The sequence below is a fragment of the Capra hircus genome, chromosome 4 (genome assembly GCF_001704415.2).
Source record: "Capra hircus breed San Clemente chromosome 4, ASM170441v1, whole genome shotgun sequence".
NCBI lineage: Eukaryota > Metazoa > Chordata > Mammalia > Artiodactyla > Bovidae > Capra > Capra hircus.
The window spans coordinates 77,373,890-77,395,024 of record NC_030811.1 but is presented as its reverse complement, the minus strand read 5'-3'; the positions used below and the strand labels follow the sequence as shown (position 1 = coordinate 77,395,024).

Below are 21,135 nucleotides of genomic sequence, written 5' to 3'. Positions count from 1 at the left end.
TTGTGTGGGGAGGTCAGGAAATTCAAGATTTGTTCTAAAACTACCCCTTCCCTCTCTGAGTAAAATGCTGTATTTGAAGTGAATGCTTCTGATGCCAGCATAGTGTATATTAATAGACACTTTGTTGCTTTTTTAATACTTGCAGTATTATTATGATTCACAGTTCATTTCAATATAGCTGAAGGTGTACTTGTGACATTTATACCATTCTCTACACTATATTGCCAAGATGGCAGGGGTTGGGGTGGGGTGTGTGATTCCAACATCTCTGCTAGAGGATTCAGCTAAAATAGTTTCCACAGGAAATCATTTTGGTAAGGAGCATTTGGACAATCCTACGCACACATCTGGCTATATAAATATAATTAATGTCTGTATTTTGGCATTTCTGTCATTAAATCTTAATAGGCAGCATTAGTGCCTTAGTTTAACTCAAAACAGGAAATCAGACATCTTATTGTTTCAGTCACATACTGAATAGACAACCTCCTCTTCTTATGTCACAGAAAAAGTGTTTCCCTGCTTTATCCTTCAAGTCTCATTACCTTTGACATTCTGTGATCTATCTGTGATAAGTACTGCTGAGAATTACACATTTTCTCTACCTGGAACAAGTATAAATCAGAGCACTGTGGGCTTGGTCAGTTTGCCTATTCTGTTAATATTTAAAAACATTCCACAACACAGAGAGAAATTATGGAAGGTACCCATGCTTCCTTTCTCTCCCCAAAAGACACTGACAATTGGTATTTTATTAATTTTTCTTTTCAAGTGTGCTTTTTAAAAATGTCCATGACTGATTCTTTGTTCTGCCAGAAAAACTCAGAGCTCAGGCAAAGCAGGTAAAGTAGAGCATCTATGGCAACACTGTATCAGCCCAGTTTGACAGATGTCCAGCTTACTTGTCTATAAAGTGTGAACGCCTTGTAGAATCCATGAGTGTCATGGCAAAAACAAAAATTATGTTTTAGTGTTTAATGGCATGTAGAACTGTCATGATGCTTCTTACCCCACTGTTGTGGGAGATGCTTCAGACAGTACCATCATGCAAAGCTGGCGTGTCTTTCTGCACATTTTAGTTAGCAGCCCTGGGTTTGTGCTTGGTCTGATTTGTTTCACTGGTCAAAGTGGCATTTTAATTGAACAGTGTTCTGAGGCTACATATTAAGTAGAAAATGAAATTAGGGCATATTCCTATGTAGAATTCAGCTCATCTAATATAATAAACAAAGGTAAATTTTAAATTTCATTTTCCCGAGTCCTTACTGTATTGATGTTCAATAATTAGTTGTCCCTAGAGACTTTCATGCATTGAAGAAGGAAATGGCAACCCACTCCAATGTGCTTGCCTGGAGAATCCCAGGGACGGGGGAGCCTGGTGGGCTTCCATCTATGGGGTCGCACAGAGTTGGACACAACTGAAGCGACTTAGCAGCAGTAGCAGCATGTTCTTGTATATAGTCAATTCATTAAATTTAAAAAGACTGCTCTGCTAGAGCAATGACATCCATTGTATGAATTCTTCCCAGAATACTCAACTGACAAATGTGTTGATGACTTGTTGCATTAGGATTATTTAAATCAGTCATAATGAATTATACCCATGAAATGTAGCATCCTATGATTCCAAGCTTTTCAAAAATCACCTAAGGCTTCAGGTAGAGTGAGATATCCACATACTTCTCCCAGTAGCGTATATATAAATTGTAATGAATTAATAATTAGTGAAAATATTTGTTTAAAGACTGGCTTTGCCTGAAGCCATCAGCTCCATGGATGTTGAGACATATCCCTATAGCCTCACAACCTAGTTTGTTGCCTCCCTCAAAGCAGATGAGCAATAACTTTTCTTGAATAAAAAAAGAGGTTCATAAATGTATTACACTATAAGAGATATATTAGGTAATACCATCAGTGATAAATTGAAATTTCTCTTAATTTAATATATCCGGATCTTATCAAGAATGTTTTCAACCACAAAACCATCAAATATACTATTGAAAGCCTATCATTTTGGGGGCATAAGAAAATAGCAGTCACAAGAGCCATCAAAACCATGGCAAGATGTGGCTATTTATCTCAGTCATTTCTCCTAAATCTTTAAGATCTTCATTGATAAGACAAAGTGGAGGATTAAAGCAATTTTTAAAAGTTTTTCTTCTATAACCTATCCAGATCTTCATCTTGACTCCATGGAAAGTGATGGTTAAACAATTTTTAAATTTTTCATTATTTATCAATACTTACTTTGAGTCAATAAATAAAATATAGACACTGTGCATTATAGAAGAGCATGTTATATGCTTAAGTCTTAGTCATTGTACCCATCTGACCTCCCCAGTTGGAGGTGCCACACTGATAAAACTGTAGAATAGACTGAACTCTTTATGGAGGAAATAGGACAACCTAAGAAAGAAGAACTGTACAAAAAAGATCTTCATGACCCAGATAATCATGATGATGTGATCACTCATCTAGAGCCAGACATCTTGGAAAGTGAAGTCAAGTGGGCCTTAGAAACCATCACTACGAACAAAGTTAGTGGAGGTGATGGAATTCCAGTGGGAGCTATTTCAAATCCTGAAAGATGATGCTGTGAAAGTGTTGCACTCAATATGCCAGCAAATTTGGAAAACTCAGCAGTGGCCACAGGACTGGAAAAGGTCAGTTTCATTCCAATTCCAAAGCAAGGCAATGCCAAAGAATGCTCAAACTACCGCACAATTGCACTCATCTCACATGCTAGTAAAGTAATGCTCAAAATTCTCCAAGACAGGCTTCAGCAATACGTGAACCATGAACTCCCTGATGTTCAAGCTGGTTTTAGAACAGGCAGAGGAACCAGAGATCAAATTGCCAACATCTGCTGGATCATGGAAAAAGCAAGAGAGTTCTAGAAAAACATTTATTTCTGCTTTATTGACTATGCCAAAGCCTTTGACTGTGTGGATCACAATAAACTGTGGAAAATTCTGAAAGAGATGGGAATACCAGACCACCTAACCTGCTTCTTGAGAAATCTGTATGCAGGTCAGGAAGCAACAGTTAGAACTGGACATGAAACAACAGACTGATTCCAAATAGGAAAAGGAGTACATCAAGGCTGTGTATTGTCACCCTGCTTATTTAACTTATATGCGAAGTACATCATGAGAAACGCTGGACTGGAAGAAACACAAGCTGAAATCAAGATTGCTGGGAGAAATATCAATAACCTCAGATATGCAGATGACACCACGCTTATGGCAGAAAATGAAGAGGAGCTAAAAAGCCTCTTGATGAAAGTGAAAGAGGAGAGTGAAAAAGTTGGCTTAAAGCTCAACATTCAGAAAACGAAGATCATGGCATCTGGTCCCATCACTTCATGGGAAATAGATGGGGAAACAGTGGAAACAGTGTCAGACTTTATTTTTTGGAGCTCCAAAATCACTGCAGATGGTGATTGCAGCCATGAAATTAAAAGATGCTTACTCCTTTGAAGGAAAGTTATGACCAACCTAGATAGTATATTCAAAAGCAGAGACATTACTTTGCCAACTAAAGTCCGTCTAGTCAAGGCTATGGTTTTTCCAGTAGTCATGTATGGATGTGAGAGTTGGACTGTGAAGAAGGCTGAGCACCGAAGAATTGATGCTTTTGAACTGTGGTGTTGGAGAAGACTCTTGAGAGTCCCTTGGACTGCAAGGAGATCCAACCAGTCCATTCTGAAGGAGATCAGTCCTGGGTGTTCTTTGGAAGGACTGATGCTAAAGCTGAAACTCCAGTACTTTGGCCACCTCATGAGAAGAGGTGCCTCATTGGAAAAGACTCTGGGAGGGATGCTGGGAGGGATTGGGGGCAGGAGGAGAAGGGGGCGACCGAGGATGAAATGGCTGGATGGTATCATGGACTCGATGGATGTGAGTCTGAGTGAACTCCGGGAGATGGTGATGAGCAAGGAGGCCTGGCTTGCTGTGACACGACTAAGCGACTGAACTGAAGGAAGAAGAAGGTTTTCAGTCTGCAGCCTCCTACTCTGGATCCAACTTCTTCTGCAAGCTTTCCCTCTTACAAGCCCATAGACCAAGATTTAGGTACTGCTCTATCTCTAAACAAGACCTTGCGTCTTGAAGCAAAATCTCATTCTTGCTCCCACAAAGGCAGCAAAACTTGGATAGATTGTCCCCTGTGTGTGTGTGTGTGTGTGTGTGTGTGTGTCTTAGTCGCTCAGTCGTGTCTGATTCTTTGTGACCCCATGGACTGTAGCCTGCCAGGCTCCTCTGTTCTACTGCTGCAAAAAATACCTGTTTTCACTTTCCACATTTTTATAGGCTCCCTGCTGCAGTGACTTTACATTCCAAATGCCCAGTGTCCGTAATAGCACTAAGGCTGTTAGGATTATATGGAATGGCAGAGTCCCAGAATGAATGGAACCCACCTCTGCAGCCTCCGTAATGCCCGAAGGTCCCAGAGTGAAGGTCCTCTCCAAAGATCTGTGCCTTCCCCTCTGAATTATTAAATTCTAGTCTTCCCATAAGTCAGAGATTAATGTTTGCCCAGCCCCATAACTAACTCTTGAAACTTAGTTATTGCAGCTTTTTTTGATCATGATGCTCCTAAACTCTAGACCCACTGGATTTCCCAATACAGAAGGTTTAAGAGCTGAGATAAATTAACCCCAAGACCCAGAAACCAGTATCCTAATGCTTCCTATAAAGAAAGCATGCCAAATTGTGTGACATTATAAATACATTTGTTAACCTACTGGGTCTTGGCACAATGAAACGTTAGTCTATAATTTCTCTAAAATTTGAGTTTTCTGAGTGATTAGCAATTTCATATACAATTAGGGTCATTTGCCTTTTGTTTGTATTTAATTTGAGGGTTTTTCATATTAAAAAAATGATAAAGAAACATTGACATGGACTACAAAGAACTTTTCTCAAAAATGTCTTTCTTTTTCTTATCCCTTCAACTTGATCATCTATGCCCATCTCTTACAGTTAAACAGTTTCTTTAGTTGGCGGTTCACCTTCTGGTGTACCTTTTCCAAAAGCATGGAAATCTTTTTATTCAGCAATACATTCCACAAGCCACCATGTATTACATTATAGATATTTCCTTCATTAGTTTCACTGTTATATAGTATTACATCATGGGTGTGTGTACCATGTTCATTTAACCAGTCATCTTGCGTGGATATTTTGCTAGGAAAATAACACTGCAAGAAATAACCTTCTGTGTTTGATTTTGTGCATTGTTAAAGATGCAACTTTAAAGAAATTTCTTAGAGATTGTTGAGTCAAAGAGTAAAGTATTTCTGGTTGTGTTAGTTATTGCCAAATTCCTCTCAATAAGGGTTGCACGATAGTGCCCATCCACCAGTACTGTAGGGGAGGGGTGCAATTCTTGCATAATCTTGCTTGCAGAATGTGTTGCCAAGCTTTTGAATTTTTGCTGATTTGAGAGCTGAGAAATTGTATCTCCATATAGTGTTAATTTGTTAAAGGAAGTTGGGCATCTTTTCATGTATAAAGGACATTTGTTTATATATTTTGTGAACTGCCTATTCCTAACTCTTACACATTTTTCTATCAAGTTAATGGACACAGGTTGTTTCCATATCTTGATTATTTTAAATGGTGCTGCAATGAATATAGCGGTGCCTATAACTTTTTGAAGTAATGTTTTCACTTTCTTCAGGTAAATACTCAGAAATGGAATTGCTGGAACCTGCAATAGCTCAATGAGGACTCTCCAGACTATTTCTCTTAGTGGTTGTACCAATTTACATTATTACCAAAAATCCATGAGTTTTCACTATATATGTTACAAATATTTTCTCAGTTTATTATTTATCTTGTAATATTGATTATGGTGTTTCAGAGATTCTTTTTTGCTTTTGTATAGTCAGATTTGTCAAGTTTGAGTCAGGTTAATACAGCCTTTGCTGTTGCTAAGTCACTTCAGTCGTGTCCAACTCTGTGTCACCCCATAGATGGAAGCCCACCAGGCTCCCCTGTCCCTGGGATTCTCCAGGCAAGAACACTGGAGTGGGTTGCCATTTCCTTCTCTAATGCATGAAAGTGAAAAGAGAGAGGGAAGTCACCCAGTCGTGTCTGACCCTCAGCGACCCCATGGACTGCAGCCCACCAGGCGCCTCCATCCATGGGATTTTCCAGGCAGGAGTACTGGAGTGGGGTGCCGTTGCCTTCTCCGAATACAGCCTTTACTCACACTCAATTTATAAATAACCCTTAGTACTCATATTATTTTTCTCTGGGACCACTTTTCATAAATTATATTTTTCTAAGAAGTTATCCATTTAATTTAGATTTTCAATTTTTTTAGCATAGGTTTGTACAGACTTGTGTTTAGATTGCTTCCCTTTTGTCACTCTTTTACTTTGTTGTATGTGAATATAAAAGTAATTATTTTGCTGATTTTCAAAAGAAACAGTGCTTCAATTAGTATTATTTATTTTTCCATTTTCTACTACATGAAGTTTTGCTTTTATCATTTACAGTCCTTTTTTTATATTTTGTTTTGTTTTTTCCTTGGAGGGATTACTTTTTCTAGCTTTTGGAATTGGGAATTCACTTTTATTTCCGTTCTTCCATTTATGTATGTGTGTATGTGTGTGTATATATATAGGTATATATGTGTGTATATATACACACACTATAAAATTTCCTCTGATCACTGTTTCTTTTCTACAGATTTTACTACTGTTTTCACTCTCATCACTTTTAGAAATTCTACAATTTAAGTTTACATTTCCTCTCTGACACATGAGTGAGTTAGAGTTTTTTTAAATTTCTAGATGAAAGTTTTTAGATTTTATGATTTTATTATTAATGTCTACATTTTACTGCATTAGGGCAAAGATTATTGTTTGTGTTATTTCTGCTTTGTAGAATTTAAGACTTTTGTAGTCTAATGTATAGACAATTGTGGGGAATGACCCATGTGTAGTTGACAAGAATGTACATTCTGTTATTGGGGTATAAATAGAAAAAGAGATGAGAGAACCAAAAGATTTGCCTAATTAATTTTGCTGTATTTAGCTCTTATTTGTCTGTACTATTGTCAATTTTGACCTAACGTAAACTGGAGTAGTCTTAAGTATTTGTTGTTAGTGTATTTCTAGTTTTCTTTGTAACTCCTGTAATGACTATGTTATGAAGACAATTTGTATTATTTTCCATGCAGATATTGAAACTAGTGTGCTTTCATTATGAATTGTGACTGTTACTGTTATAAAATAGGATTTCTTATCCTGGTTAATGCTTTTGACTTCAATCCTTGTACCAGGTCTGTAATCCCTGCTTCCTTTTTTATTTTTTTTCCCCATTTGTCTGGCATGCCTTTGCCCAGACCTTTCTATTTAGCCTTTCTTTATGAGCTAATTAGAAAATATGAACAAGAAAAGCAAATTGCATTCCTTAGTTTTCACTCTGTCCTACTGTTTTATGTTATATTTATTGACCATATCATGTTATACTGACTGTGTTTGTCTATATAGTCTTTTGTTTTGGAGGGGGAGCTATTTGTTTCTTTCTTTGGTATTTAAAACAAGTCTGTATTTGTTCTAATGTTTGCCTTTATGCTGATATCTTTTATAAGGCCCTTGTTCTTTTGTTAGCTTTAAATGGTATTCTGTGACTCCGATTACCAAAGCAACCATAAGTGAGATCACTAGTCATTCTCTCCTTTTTAATATTCTCTTTCTTAATTGATTTATTTCAATAATATCTAAACATGTAATAGTTTCATATTATTCTGATGGCTCATGTGGTAAAGAATCTTCCTGCACTGCAGGAGACCCAGGTTCAGTGCCTTGGTTGGCAAGATCCCCTGGAGAAGGGAATGGCTACCCACTCCAGTATTCTTGCCTGGAGAATCCCCATGGACAGAGGAGCCTGGTGGGCTACAGCCCATGGGGTCGCAAAGAGTTGGATATGACTGAGTGACTAAAATATATGTGTTATTCTAACATCCTTACTCCTACCTTTGTTCTACACTTAGATCCACAATTAAATATCTTAGATGATACTGCTAGTCCTTACTCTAGTTATCTCTTGGTTGAATTGTTTGGTTTAATTAAGATAAGTAGGCTTCTCTGGAAGGGTTCTTGAATTAAGTATTCCTTGAGTTCTTGCATATCATAAACTGATGTGTGAGTGTGCATGTGTGTATGTGTGCTTACACATATGCACACATTAATATTTTTGATTGGCTGGATTTAAAATCCTTCCTAAAGGAATTCAGTCCTGGGTGTTCATTGGAGGGACTGATGTTGATGCTGAAACTCTAGTACTTTGGCCACCTGATGCGGAGAGCTGACTCATTTGAAAAGACCCTGATGCTGGGAAAGATTGAGGGCAGGAGGAGAAGGAGATGACAGAGGATGAGATGGTTGGATGGTATCACCGACACAATGGACATGGGTTTGGGCGGACTCCGGGAGTTGGTGATGGACAGGGAGGCCTGGCGTGCTGCAGTTCATGGGATCGCAGGGTCGGACACACACAACTGAGTGACTGAACTGAACTGAAAACCCTTGGTTCACTAATTCTTTCAGAATCCTTGAAATGCTGCTTCACTGTTGTCTAACTATGTATATTATTCCTGAGATGTAAAACTTTGATTTTTTTTATTTTAAGGAACTTATCTTTTATCCAGTTTTCCTCTATATCTGAAGTCCAATGGCTAATTGATGTCTTAGAATTGATTGTTCTAGGCCAGTGTTCAATATAGAGACGTATGTAGTAATTTTATTTCTGGAAATTCTCCTGGATTATAGTTTAAAGTATTACTTCTATTTTTTTATCCTTTATGTATTCTGATTATACATTTACTGGATTATCTTTGCCTGTCTTCTATATTAGTGACTTCGTTCTGATTCATTTTGCCATTTATTTTATCTTGTTTTGCTTTCTTAGCTATCACTGTGTCTTTCCTCAGTGGTCCTTATTTTATTTCCGATTGACTTGATTTTCTCTTGGTCACCCGGTAATTTAGTTTTAATTTCAAAGCTTCTTTTTCTTACTTTGTATTCTATTTTAATCAACTCTTCTTTAGTATCTTTCTGTTCTTTATCCATTTCTGATCACAACTTTTAAATTTCTAATTCAAAATGTTGTTTTGTCTTTATAAATGTTTGTTTGAAAATATCTTGAGATTTCATTACAGTTTTCTCATTTGTGTTTTTGTTATGTTTGAGGAAGGAGAGTGATTTTTATTAGAAATATTGCTTTGACTCTCATTTCTGATTTTGTATGGCAACTTGGGCTTCCCTTGTGGCTCAGCTGGTAAAGAATCTGCCTGTAATGCGGGAGACCTGGGTGCAATCCCTGGGTTGGGAAGATCCCTCGGAGAAGGGAAAGGCTACACACTCCAATATTCTGGCCTGGAGAATTCCATGGACAGTCCATGGGATCGCAAAGAATTGGACATGGCATCACTGACTTGATGGACGTGAGTTTGAGTGAACTCCAGGAGATGGTGATGGACAGGGAGGCCTGGTGTGCTGCGATTCATGGGGTCGCAAAGAGTCAGACACGACTGAGAGACTGAACTGAACTGAGCGACTTTCACCTTCACTTTTCGCTTTCATTTTTCATGGCAACTTTATAGGAATATTATCTACTTTGTATGTATTTTTAATTTTTTCCTGGACCAGCAATAATGATTTTATATAAGCAAAAATAAAAGATTTTGGTGTATTATTACATTCTTAGTTCATGAGCACCCTCTTCTGTTTATTTTGTGAAATACTAATGTTTTAGTAGATAACAACTTTTTTTTTTTCCGGCGATAATGGTATGTCTTAAGATCTTGATTCTCTTTTTGTTTGTTTCTGCAAACACAACTTCTACCACACTTTTTTTCTATCATAACCAAATTTCCAAGGGCCATTTCCTCTATTGACTTCATTTCCGTCTTCTTCTTAAGAACTACCTTCCTAAGACTCCATCTTTCATTCTTCTCACTTTCAAACTCCCTTTTTTTCCATTTCCCAATAGCTGTGTTCTAATCAACAAGGCCTGTTAGCATTTTCCAATTCAGAACAGAAATTTGTCTTTCTGAGGGTGATTTTGTCTGTCTTTCCATCCCTGAGCTCCTTCTCCCTCTCTTTTTTGCTGCACTCTCCACCTGACTTTCTCATCCAGAATGAGCTCTTGAGTTGACTCTGATGCATTAGTGTCGTGTCTCCACTTAATGTACTTTTTCAAGTTCATAGCATTTTCTTTCTCCTAATTATGTTGTGGGCTTCCCTGGTGGCTCAGAGGTCAAGAATCCGCCTGCCAATACAGGAAACGCAGGTTTGATCCCTGAGCCAGGAAGATCCCCTGGAGAAGGAAATGGCAACACAACCAGTATTCTTGCCTGGGAAATCCCATGATCAGAGGGTCCTGGTGGGCTACAGTCCATGGGGTTGCCAAGAGTCAGAAACAACTTAGGAAGTGAACAACAACAATTATATTGTGGATATGGTGTCTGCATGGTTGTATTATTCTCTTACTGGATATTTATTACTTTCCAAGTGGATAGGTTAAAATATAGATAGCAACCTTTACATTATAAGAGACCAGTATGTTTTTATAAAGAATTTTATGTGAATGGTGATCACAAATAGATAGATCAACAGATGGATTAATATAGACTTAAAGAAATTAAGATTCATAAAATTCAAATTTTCTAAATTTCGTGAGAGTGACTGAACTGAAAGAAATTAAGAGGAAACTGGATATATGTATTTTGAAGTCCTAACATATTGTTGTTTCTAAAATCCTTCATTATGTCCAGACCTTTCTCCAGAGCTCTAGGAAATATTTTTTAAAAGCTCACCTATTACATTCATCATTTTTTCACCTTCTAGTGCAGCTTGCAAACTTGAATCATATATAACTCTTTCTGAAGCTTTACCAGACAGAGTCCTTTTTTGGGTCACACCTTTATGCCGCCGCTTCTGTTACCATCTCAAATAGGTTACTCTGCCATCTTTAGGTTGGCATTGCAAAGTGTGTGCATCTATATTTGATAGTCTTTTTCCAGGTAGAAAAGGGACCCTGAATATCTACATTATTGAGCATGTATTTGTTTATATAGTATCTGTTAGGAACAGCATATGAATTTTATTTTTTAAAAATCAGTCAGTTCAGTCACTCAGTTGTGTCCAACACATTGAGACCCCACGGACTGCAGCATGCCAGGCTTCCCTGTCCATCACCAACTCCCGGAGCTTGCTCAAACTCATGTCTATCCAGTCGGTGATGCCATCCAACCATGTCATCCTCGGTCACCCCTTCTACTCCTGCCTTCAATCTTTCTCAGCATAAAGGTCTTTTCTAATGAGTCAGTTCTTAGGCCAAAGTATTGTAGTGTCAGCTTCAGCATCAGTCCTTCCAGTGAAAATTCAGGACTGATTTCCTTAAGGATTGCCTGGTTGGATCTCCTTGCTGTCCAAGGGACTCTCAAGAATCTTCCCCAACACCACAGTTCAAAAGCATTAATTCTTCAGTGCTCATATTTCTTTCTTTATTGTTCAACTCTCATATCCGTACATGACTACTGGAAAAACCATAGCTTTGACTAGAGGGACCTTTGTCGGCAAAGTAATACCTCTGCTTTTTAATATGTGGTCTAAGTTTGTCATACTTTTTTTCCAGGAACAAGCATCTTTTAATTTCATGGCTGCAGTCACCATCTGCAGTGATTTGGAGCCCCCAAAAAATAAAGTCTGTGACTGTACCATTGTTTCCCCATCTATTTGCCATGAAGGGATGGGACCAGATGCCATGATCTTAGTTTTCTGAACGCTGAGTTTTAAGCCAACTTTTTCACTCTCCTCTTTCACTTTCTTCAAGAGACTCTTTAGTTTCTCTTTGCTTTCTGCCATAAGGGTGGTGTCATCTGCATATCTGAGATTATTGATATTTTTCCTGGCAATCTTCATTCCAGCTTGTGCTTCATCCAGGTCAGCATTCTGCAAAATATATATGCATATAAGTTAAGTAAGCAGGGTGATAATATACAGCCTTGACATACTCCTTTCCCAATTTGGAACCAGTCCATTGTTCCATGTTTGGTTCTAATTGTTGATCTTGACCTGCATCAAAATTTCTCAGGAGTCAAGTAAGGTGGTCTGGTATTCCTATCTCTTGAAGAATTTTTCACAGTTTGTTGGGATCCACACAAACACTTTAGTGTAGTCAATGAAGCAGAAGTAGATCTTTTTCTGGAATTTTCTTGCTTTTTCTGTGATGCAGCGGATGTTGGCAACTTGATCTCTGGTTCCTCTGCCTTTTCTAAATCCAACTTAAACATCTGGAAGTTCTTGATTCATGTACTGTTGAAGCCTTGCTTAGAGAATTTTGAGCATTACTTTGCTAGCATGTGAGATGAGTGCAATTGTACGGTAGTTTGAACATTCTTTGGCATTGCCTTTCTTTGGGGTTGTAAAGAAAACTGACCTTTTCCAGTCCTGTGGCCACTACAGAGTTTTCTAAATTTGCTGGCATATTGAGTGCAGCACTTTCACAGCATCATCTTTCAGGATTTAAGATAGCTTAACTGGAATACCATCATCTTCACTAGATTTGTTTGTCATGATGCTTCCCCAGGCTCATCGACCTCACACACTGGGATGTCCCGTACCAGGTGAGTGAACATACCATTGTGCCTATCTGGGTCATTAAACCCTTTTTCGTATAGTTCTTCTGTGTATTCTAGCCACCTCCTCTTGATATCATCTGCTTCTGTTTGGTCTATACCATTTCTGTTCTTTATTGTTTATCCCAGCTTTGCATGAACTGTTCCCTTGGTATCTCTAATTTTCTTGAAGAGATCTCTAGTCTTTCCCATTCTATTGCTTTCCTCTATTTCTTTGCCTTGATCACTTAGGAAGGCTTTCTTATCTTTCCTTGCTGTTCTTTGAAACTCTGAATTAAGATGGACATATATTTCCTTTATTTATTTATTTATTTATTTATTTATTTATTTATTTATGGGTACTTATTTGGCTTGTTTATGGCTTGTATGGCTATTTATTTATTCATGTCTATTTATTTATTTATCAAATCTTAGTTGTGGTGCACGAGATCCTCCTTGCTGCCTGTGGGATTTCTCCTTGTGGCACATAGTCTCTTTCTTGCAATGTGCAGTCTCCAGAGCATGCGGGATCAGTAGCTGTGGTGTAGGGGCTCTCTAGTTGTGGCACAGGCTTAGTCACCTCATGGCATGTGGGACCTTAGTTCCTCATCCAGAGATCCAGTCATGTCCACCATCCTGGAAAGCAAATTCTTAACCACTGGGCCAGCAGGGGAATCCAGAGCTTACACACTTTGTACTCAATATGGTCAGATACATTAATGAATGGATTTATTTGGAATTTGTTTGTGCCATTGTATGTTTTATCAACAATCCCATGAAACTGTGGTCAGTACATTTAAAATCAATTATAATACTTTACAATACTGGGGTAATGAAATACTCAGGTTGAAACCAAAAGTAGCCAAATTAAAAATTACTATCATGAAACCACATGAAAACATGAATTAAATGCCAGTGCTGTAAAATGCAAATCAGCTAGTTCTCATTTCCATTGTAAAAATGGTTTAAAAAAAAACCTGTCCTATACTCAGCCCTACAAATGATGATTCCCTAGCCTATAGTTCCACAATATTAACTGGGTTTGTGTTGTAAACATTCTCTGAGAAAGATGAAAAAGAGAACATAAAGAACCAATTTCTGTTTTCATTTTGACTCTAAAGTTTGTTGCTTTATTTGTTCATTTTCATCACTGAATGGAATAAAATTATCTGGTAAAGAGGAGCAGAAAGATCTAGAAGGATACACCCTCAACCTTCTATAGGGAAATGAATTTGTGATTAATGTATCATTCTTTTATGGATTTTGTTAAAAACGAGAATGTTTTCAGAATTTATGTTTATAATTATACTCCTTGGGAACAAAAGTTAGGTGACTTTTCCAGGAAAACTTAGTTATATTTCCCAATTTATATACTATGTGTATGGCAAAAATCTAATAAAAATATAGGAAAAGATTTTAATAAGAATATGTTATCACTGGAGTGAGCGGTTTTCTACCTGGGGAAATTTTGTATGTTTCTATGTTCTCTTGTGATGTCATCACCTCTAAACCACAATAGCAAGAGCCTCAATTTTTCAGAAAAGCCAAATCCAATTAAAATAATCTAGCACTGAAGGAAATGGGCCCACATTCTGGCCCTTGTTCCTGTCCCCAGAGTCTTAGTACTTCGTATGCTTTCTAAATTGGTCTGCCTCCTGGCTTCGTAAGCTGCCCACCAGGATGGGCCTTCATACAACCCTCATGAATTAGCATAACCTATGCTATGACCCTTACAGGATTCTGCCTTCCAGGAAATGAACAAAACCTGACTTCACATTTTGAACTCATATTACTGAATTTGTATCTCTAGGATTCAAGATGCAGCAAACCCTTAGATGTGAACATTGTGTTAATATTTACCTAGTTTTTCCAGTGATAGGCAATAGGAAGAAAAAGTGAAAAAGAGCCAAATTAAAAGTTACTGTCTTGAAAATGTCTATAAAAACTCAACATAAAAGAAGACTACAAATGCAGAAATATTATATTCTCACTTTGTTTAAATATTTAATGCTATCCAAATTAATTCAGTGTTATATATATATGATTGAATACTAATAAAGTATGAATAGAAGTCATCTAATCAATAGTGAGAGTTGGTGAAATGGCTTTTTTTAATTTTGGAAGTATTTTAGATTTCAGAAATAGTAGAAAAAAATAGTACAAAGTGTTTCTGTGTACCTTTCACCTCACTTCCCCTAGTAGTAAAATATTTCGTAAGTAAAATTATTGAAGTCAGGAAATTAGCATTTATATAGATTAGTTCCCTGGTGGCTCAGCTGTTAAAGAATCCACCTTCAATGCAGGAGACCCCAGTTCTATTCCTAGGTTGGGAAGATCCCCTGGAGAAGGGTTAGGTTATCCACTTGAGTATTCTTGGGCTACCCTAGTAGCTCACATGGTAAAGAATCCGCCTGCAAAGTGGGAGACCTGGGTTGGGAAGATCCTTTGGAGGAGGGCATGGCAACCCACTCCATTATTCTTGCCTGAAGAATCCCCTGGACAGAAGAGCCTGGCAGGCTACAGTCCATGGGGCTGCAAAGAATCATACATGACTGAGTGACTAAGCACAAACTAGTACTAGTCTATACCTTATTTAGCTTTTTCTAGTCGGTTCACTAATATCCACTTTCTGGTCCAGGGTCCAATCCATATCCTATTCTTCATTTAGTCTTTGTGTCTCCATAGTCTCCGTACATTGTGATGGTACCTAAATCAATGTTTCTATTTCATGACCTTGACACCTTTGAAGAGTATTGGCCAGTTATTTTCTAGAATGTTCCTCCATTTGAATTATCCAAATGTGGCTCTGTATCTCCAAAAGGGAAACATTCCCCCAGCTATATCTGATTATTATATAAGTGAATTCTTGACCTGAGGACAACCATTACAGTGATCTTCCAGACTAAGTAACTTGGATTTATTTTGAATAAAATGAATTAGATTATTGAATTAGGGAGATGGTAGGGGAGGTGGTAGAGAATCAAAGTAGTGAGATAGTGTTTCTTATAGCTTTTCAGTATTTGGGTCCCATTTCCATAGTGAATACTATCCTTGGATTCTATAAGTTTCCCAGTTGTACCCTGAAAAGTGCTCTATTTTTTTTAATTAATTTCAATTGGAGTATAATTGCTTTGGGCTTCCTAGGTGGCTCTAGTAGTAAAGAACACACTTACCTGTGCAGGAGACATAATAGACCCAAGTTCAGTCCCTAGGTTGGGAAGATACCCTGGAGGAAGGCATGGCAATCCACTCCGATATTCTTGCCTGGTGAATCCCCATGGACAGAGGCGCTTGACGGGCTACACTCCATAGGGTCACAAAGAGTCAGATGTGACTGAAGTGACTTAGCCCACACACATAATTGCTTTACAAGGTTGTGTTAGTCTTTCTGTACAGCAATGTGAATCAGTTATGCATATACACATATCCACTCTTTTTTAGATTTCCTTCCCATTTAGGTCACCACAGATTTGAGAAGAGTTCCCTGTGCTCCATGGTAGGTTCTCATTAGTTACCTTGTTTATCCATAGTGGTGTATATATGTCAGTCCAATCTCCCAAATTATCCCACTTTTCCTTTCCTGCCTTGTTAACCATAAGTTGGTTCTCTAATTTGGGACTCTATTTCTGCTTTACAAATAAGATCATCTCTACCATAAAAAATGTTTTTTTTTTGAGCTAGCATAAAGGAGCCTCAGTTTTCTGCAATGAAAATGACTTAACAAATAATGATAATAAACAAGAATTGGGAAAAGCAAGTAAATAAAAAGTATAACATGATCAGTTCAGTTCAGTTCAGTCACTCAGTCATGTCCGACTCTCTGTGATCCCATGAACTGCACCACGCCAGGCCTCCCTGTCCATCACCAGCTCCTGGAGTTCACCCAAACTCACATCCATCGACTCGGTGGTGCCATCCAGCCATCTCATCCTCTGTCGTCCCGTTCTCCTCCTGCCCCCAATCCCTCCCGGCATCAGAGTCTTTTCCAATGAGTCAACTCTTTGCATGAGGTGGCCAAAGTACTGGAGTTTCAGCTTTAGCATCAGTTCTTCCAAAGAAATCCCAGGGCTGATCTCCTTCAGAATGGATTGGTTGGATCTCCTTGCAGTCCAAGGGACTCTCAAGAGTCTTCTCCAACACCACAGTTCAAAAGCATCAATTCTTTGGTGCTCAGCTTTCTTCACAGTCCAACTCTCACATCCATACATGACCACTGGAAAAACCATAGCCTTGACTAGACAGACCTTAGTTGGCAAAGTAATGTCTCTGCTTTTGAATATACTATCTAGGTTGGTTATAACTTTCCTTCCAAGGAGTAAGCGTCTTTTAATTTCATGGCTGCAGTCACCATCTGCGGTGATTTTGGAGCCCAAAAAAACAAAGTCTGACACTGTTTCCACTGTTTCCTCATCTATTTCCCATGAAGCGATGGGACCAGATGCCATGATCTTAGTTTTCTGAATGTTGAGCTTTAGGCCAACTTTTTCACTCTCCTGCTTCACTTTCTGCCATAAGGGTGGTGTCATCTGCATATCTGAGGTGATTGATATTTCTCCCAGCAATCTTGATTCCAGCTTGTGCTTCTTCCAGCCCAGCATTTCTCATGATGTACTCTGCATAGAAGTTAAATAAGCAGGGTGACAATATACAGCCTTGATGTACTCCTTTTCCTATTTGGAACCAGTCTGTTGTTCCATGTCCAGTTCTAACTGTTGCTTCCTGACCTGCATACAGGTTTTTCAAGAGGCAGGTCAGGTGGTCTGGTATTCCCATCTCTTTCAGAATGTTCCACAGTTTATTGTGATCCACACACTGTGGCAAAAACCAGGCAGAACTAGATGCCTCTTTAATTTTTTATGCTATCGTAGTTTTACTAAGCTTATATGACTGACTGCAAGTTAAACTAGACATTTGCACAGACATTTGCAGAGTGGATTACTATAAGAATATCTAATCACTGAATTTTCTCTGTGGTGCCATGGCCTGAAGAAAATCTCAATTACAACAGTTCTTAATGCAGCATTAACCTTGCTGATCTCAAGTGTTTATTTTTCTCTGTTGCATAGTATATGTTATTCTTTCATTAGTGTGACCTTAATCATCTGTAAATTTGTCAGATATTATTAGATACAGCTTTCTAAATAACCTAGGACCCAAGAGCTCCAAGCTGCATGCTTGTTCGGTAGGGCAAATAGTACAAAATTGGAAATTCTTTTTTGTCATTTGTTCCCTTAATTGTAAAAAGAAGTAGTCTTTTTTAACACACTAATTCAATTCCAAATAACTTACTTTTCACAATGAAAGATAATTCTTAATTTTTCATCATATAAATGTATACTTCTCAGTTAATAATCTTATTATTGTTGTTGTTATTATAACAATTATTACTTATTATGACTTCTTATAAATGAAAAAAAGCTTGTAGTTTTTTTGTTAGCATTTTAGCATAGACCTTTCTTTGCTTTTCAGAAAGAAATCTTTGTGTGCACACATATATGCACATGCATATACATATATGCATACACACATACATTCATATATATGTACATACACACACTAACACCATTTTAAACATTGGTTGTAGATTTTTATACTCATTCTGTCATATTTACAAATGAACCAATATATGTATTCTATTACTTGTTTCTTGTAACATCCATCCATCAATCCTTTGCAGGCATTATAAATGAAATGATTGGCAGTTCTTTGTAACAAGTTAGAGGTACAGTGTATCATTTTGTTTAAAACTGTGAGTCAAGTACCACTTAATAGTTCATCTTAAAATATAAGTATTTATAGCATATAATTTTGTTTAGGAATTAATAATCTATTTTGGAAATATGACATAAGGAAATAAATTATATTATTATCTTATGAAGTGCAGACCAGATTTCCCCCCAAGTCCTGATGACTACTTCATGATGGAAAATGGGAAACAATACCAAGGAATTCTTCTCAGAACCTTTGGCATTGTAAATCCAAAAAGATAAAGAATCAGTGAACTCTATACTTTGGTGATACATAGCTTAGAATTAGTAATTTACACACCCCCCAAAAAAAGAGCCAAAGATAAGGAATAACTGAAGGAATGGTTTTACACTATAAAAGTTTTTTTTTAATTTGACTTTGAAATGCTTCCATTTGACAGCACCTTTAAGTAGGACTAGTATATATAAAACTAACCATGTTAGACTTTTACTCTGAATATTAGCAAATATTGTTTTCCTTATTTTTATACACATGGGGTGATATTAAACCTATTTTATGTATGAATCCATATATTCAGCCTTATTAATAATAAATACTCATAATATCGGGGCTTCCTGTAGCTCAGACAGTAAAGCATCTGCCTGTGATGCAGGAGACCAGCGTTTGATCCCTGGGTTGGGAAGATCCCCTGGAGAAGGGCAAGGCAATACTTGCCACTCCAGTACCACTCCAGTACTCTTGCCTGGAGAATTCCATGGACAGAGAAGCCTGGCAGGCTACAGTCCATGGGATCGCAAAGAGTTGGACATGACCAAGCGACTAATGCATGCATGCATTCATAATATCAATTGTCCTCTGTATATTCTTTCACTTTAGTTGCACCCCACTCCAGTACTCTTGCTTGGAAAATCCCATGGATGGAGCGGCCTGGTGGGCTGCAGTCCATGGGGTCGCTAAGAGTCGGATACGACTAAGCGACTTCACTTTCACTTTTCACTTTCATGCTTTGGAGAAGGAAATGGCAACCCACTCCAGTGTTCTTGCCTGGAGAATCCCAGGGATGGGGGAGCCTGGTGGGCTGCCGTCTATGGGGTCGCACAGAGTCAGACACGACTGACTAAAGCGACTTAGAAGCAGCAAAACGCACTCAGTAGATATCTGTCAAATGGATTTTTCTTTTTAATAGCCAAACCGTCCAATAGCTTGGGGAATTGGATAAAAACTATCTGGATAGTTATTCTCATTAGTCTAAATTAAGTATTGTTTATGCTATATTAAACAGAGTGCCTAAACTCATATCTGAATTGGCTAAGGTCTCTGGAACCAAAGTACAGAGCTTTTAAATCCTGTATGATTGTTAAGATGAGTCAGTGCATGGAAAGTCCATCAGTACCTGGATGTACTAAATACTCAGTAATATTCTTATTACCATTTTGAAAGAAAAATTTCTTAAGGTGCGTCACAATTTGGTGTTATATGTTACTACTCCAAGTATCTTATATTAATCCATTACTAATCCAAGAATTATTAAACCAGGTCATAGCCTAGATTTTATATAGTTAAAAAAATACTTGAAAAATATCTTTATTATTTAGGGGAAGATCCAATAATAGAAACCATAAGGAAATCACTGAGAATTTACCAAATAAAATTTTAAAAAACATGTGTTAAAGAGACTGTTCAACAAAAGTAAACTCTTAAAAACATGTATGCAACATGTGATAAAGGATTGTTACTCTTCATAAATTAAACAAACTATTATGAATTGATTTATAAAAGCAAGAAATGTACAAAAGGGAAAAAAAAGTCCAAGAATGAAGAAATAAAAATTAGTACAACTATGAACTGCTACTTAAAAATAATTTGGTTGATTTTTAAATAATAATGTATAATATTTTATCTGCATATCCAGATTTCAAAAGTTCTAAAAATTGCCTTTTATAAACTCATGTGGCAACAAGAGGTAACCTGATCTGGGCATGCTGGCAGCAAACTAGTGGTAACTGACTTGAAAGGGTCCTTTTCTGTGCCTCTTAGTGAGAATCACATGATTTGGGCTGCCTGAATATTCATGGCTTTAAAAAATTTTAAGTGCTTTCTCAAACACTGCTTGGATTGCTATAGAATAGAAGTCATTTGCATCAGGTTATCCTTCTAAAATCAGAAAAATTATGAATATCAAAACCCCTCTGTCCAAAAATTTTTGGATGAGGAATTGTGGACCTGTATTTAATTTGATAGTACAGAGAACCAAAGTCACTCACAAATTCCCAATGAAGTCATAAATTGGTTTCTTTTGTGAATAGGATAGTAAAATGTGAATATAGATATAGAGATTTATCAAAAGTCACAAAAGTGTGCATACCCTTTAACTGGAAATCTCTAGGAATTTATCATGGCTAAGTTATTGGGAAAATGATGAAAGACTTAAGCTTTATTAAGTCCAACACAGGTGACATATAACTGAAAAGTCCCAAATGTTCAATGACAGAAGACTGGTGGGATTATACAAGGCTCTAACCACAACTCACACAACAACTGTGCCACTTTCAAAGTGATATTGTGCAGTAACACTCATTCATTTGAAGATGCCCTCAATATTTGTTAGGTAGAAATACCAGGCTGTAAAAATAATATGACTATATTATCTAATTTCTCTAAAAATTATTTGTCTCTGGATGGCAGAATTGCAGGTGATTCTAATTTTCTTTTTATAACTGTGCTTGTCTATCATGAAAATGTATTACTACTTATAATAATAAAACTTTTAAGTGTCATTTAAACATATTA

General features: G+C 37.3%; 1 protein-coding gene across 2 annotated transcripts in view; it reads left to right on the top strand.

Annotated features, from left to right (window-relative positions):
* The window catches only part of MAGI2 (membrane associated guanylate kinase, WW and PDZ domain containing 2), a 1,495,474-nt gene that overhangs the window by 1,103,716 nt on the left and 370,623 nt on the right, over positions 1-21,135 (top strand). The window lies entirely within an intron of this gene.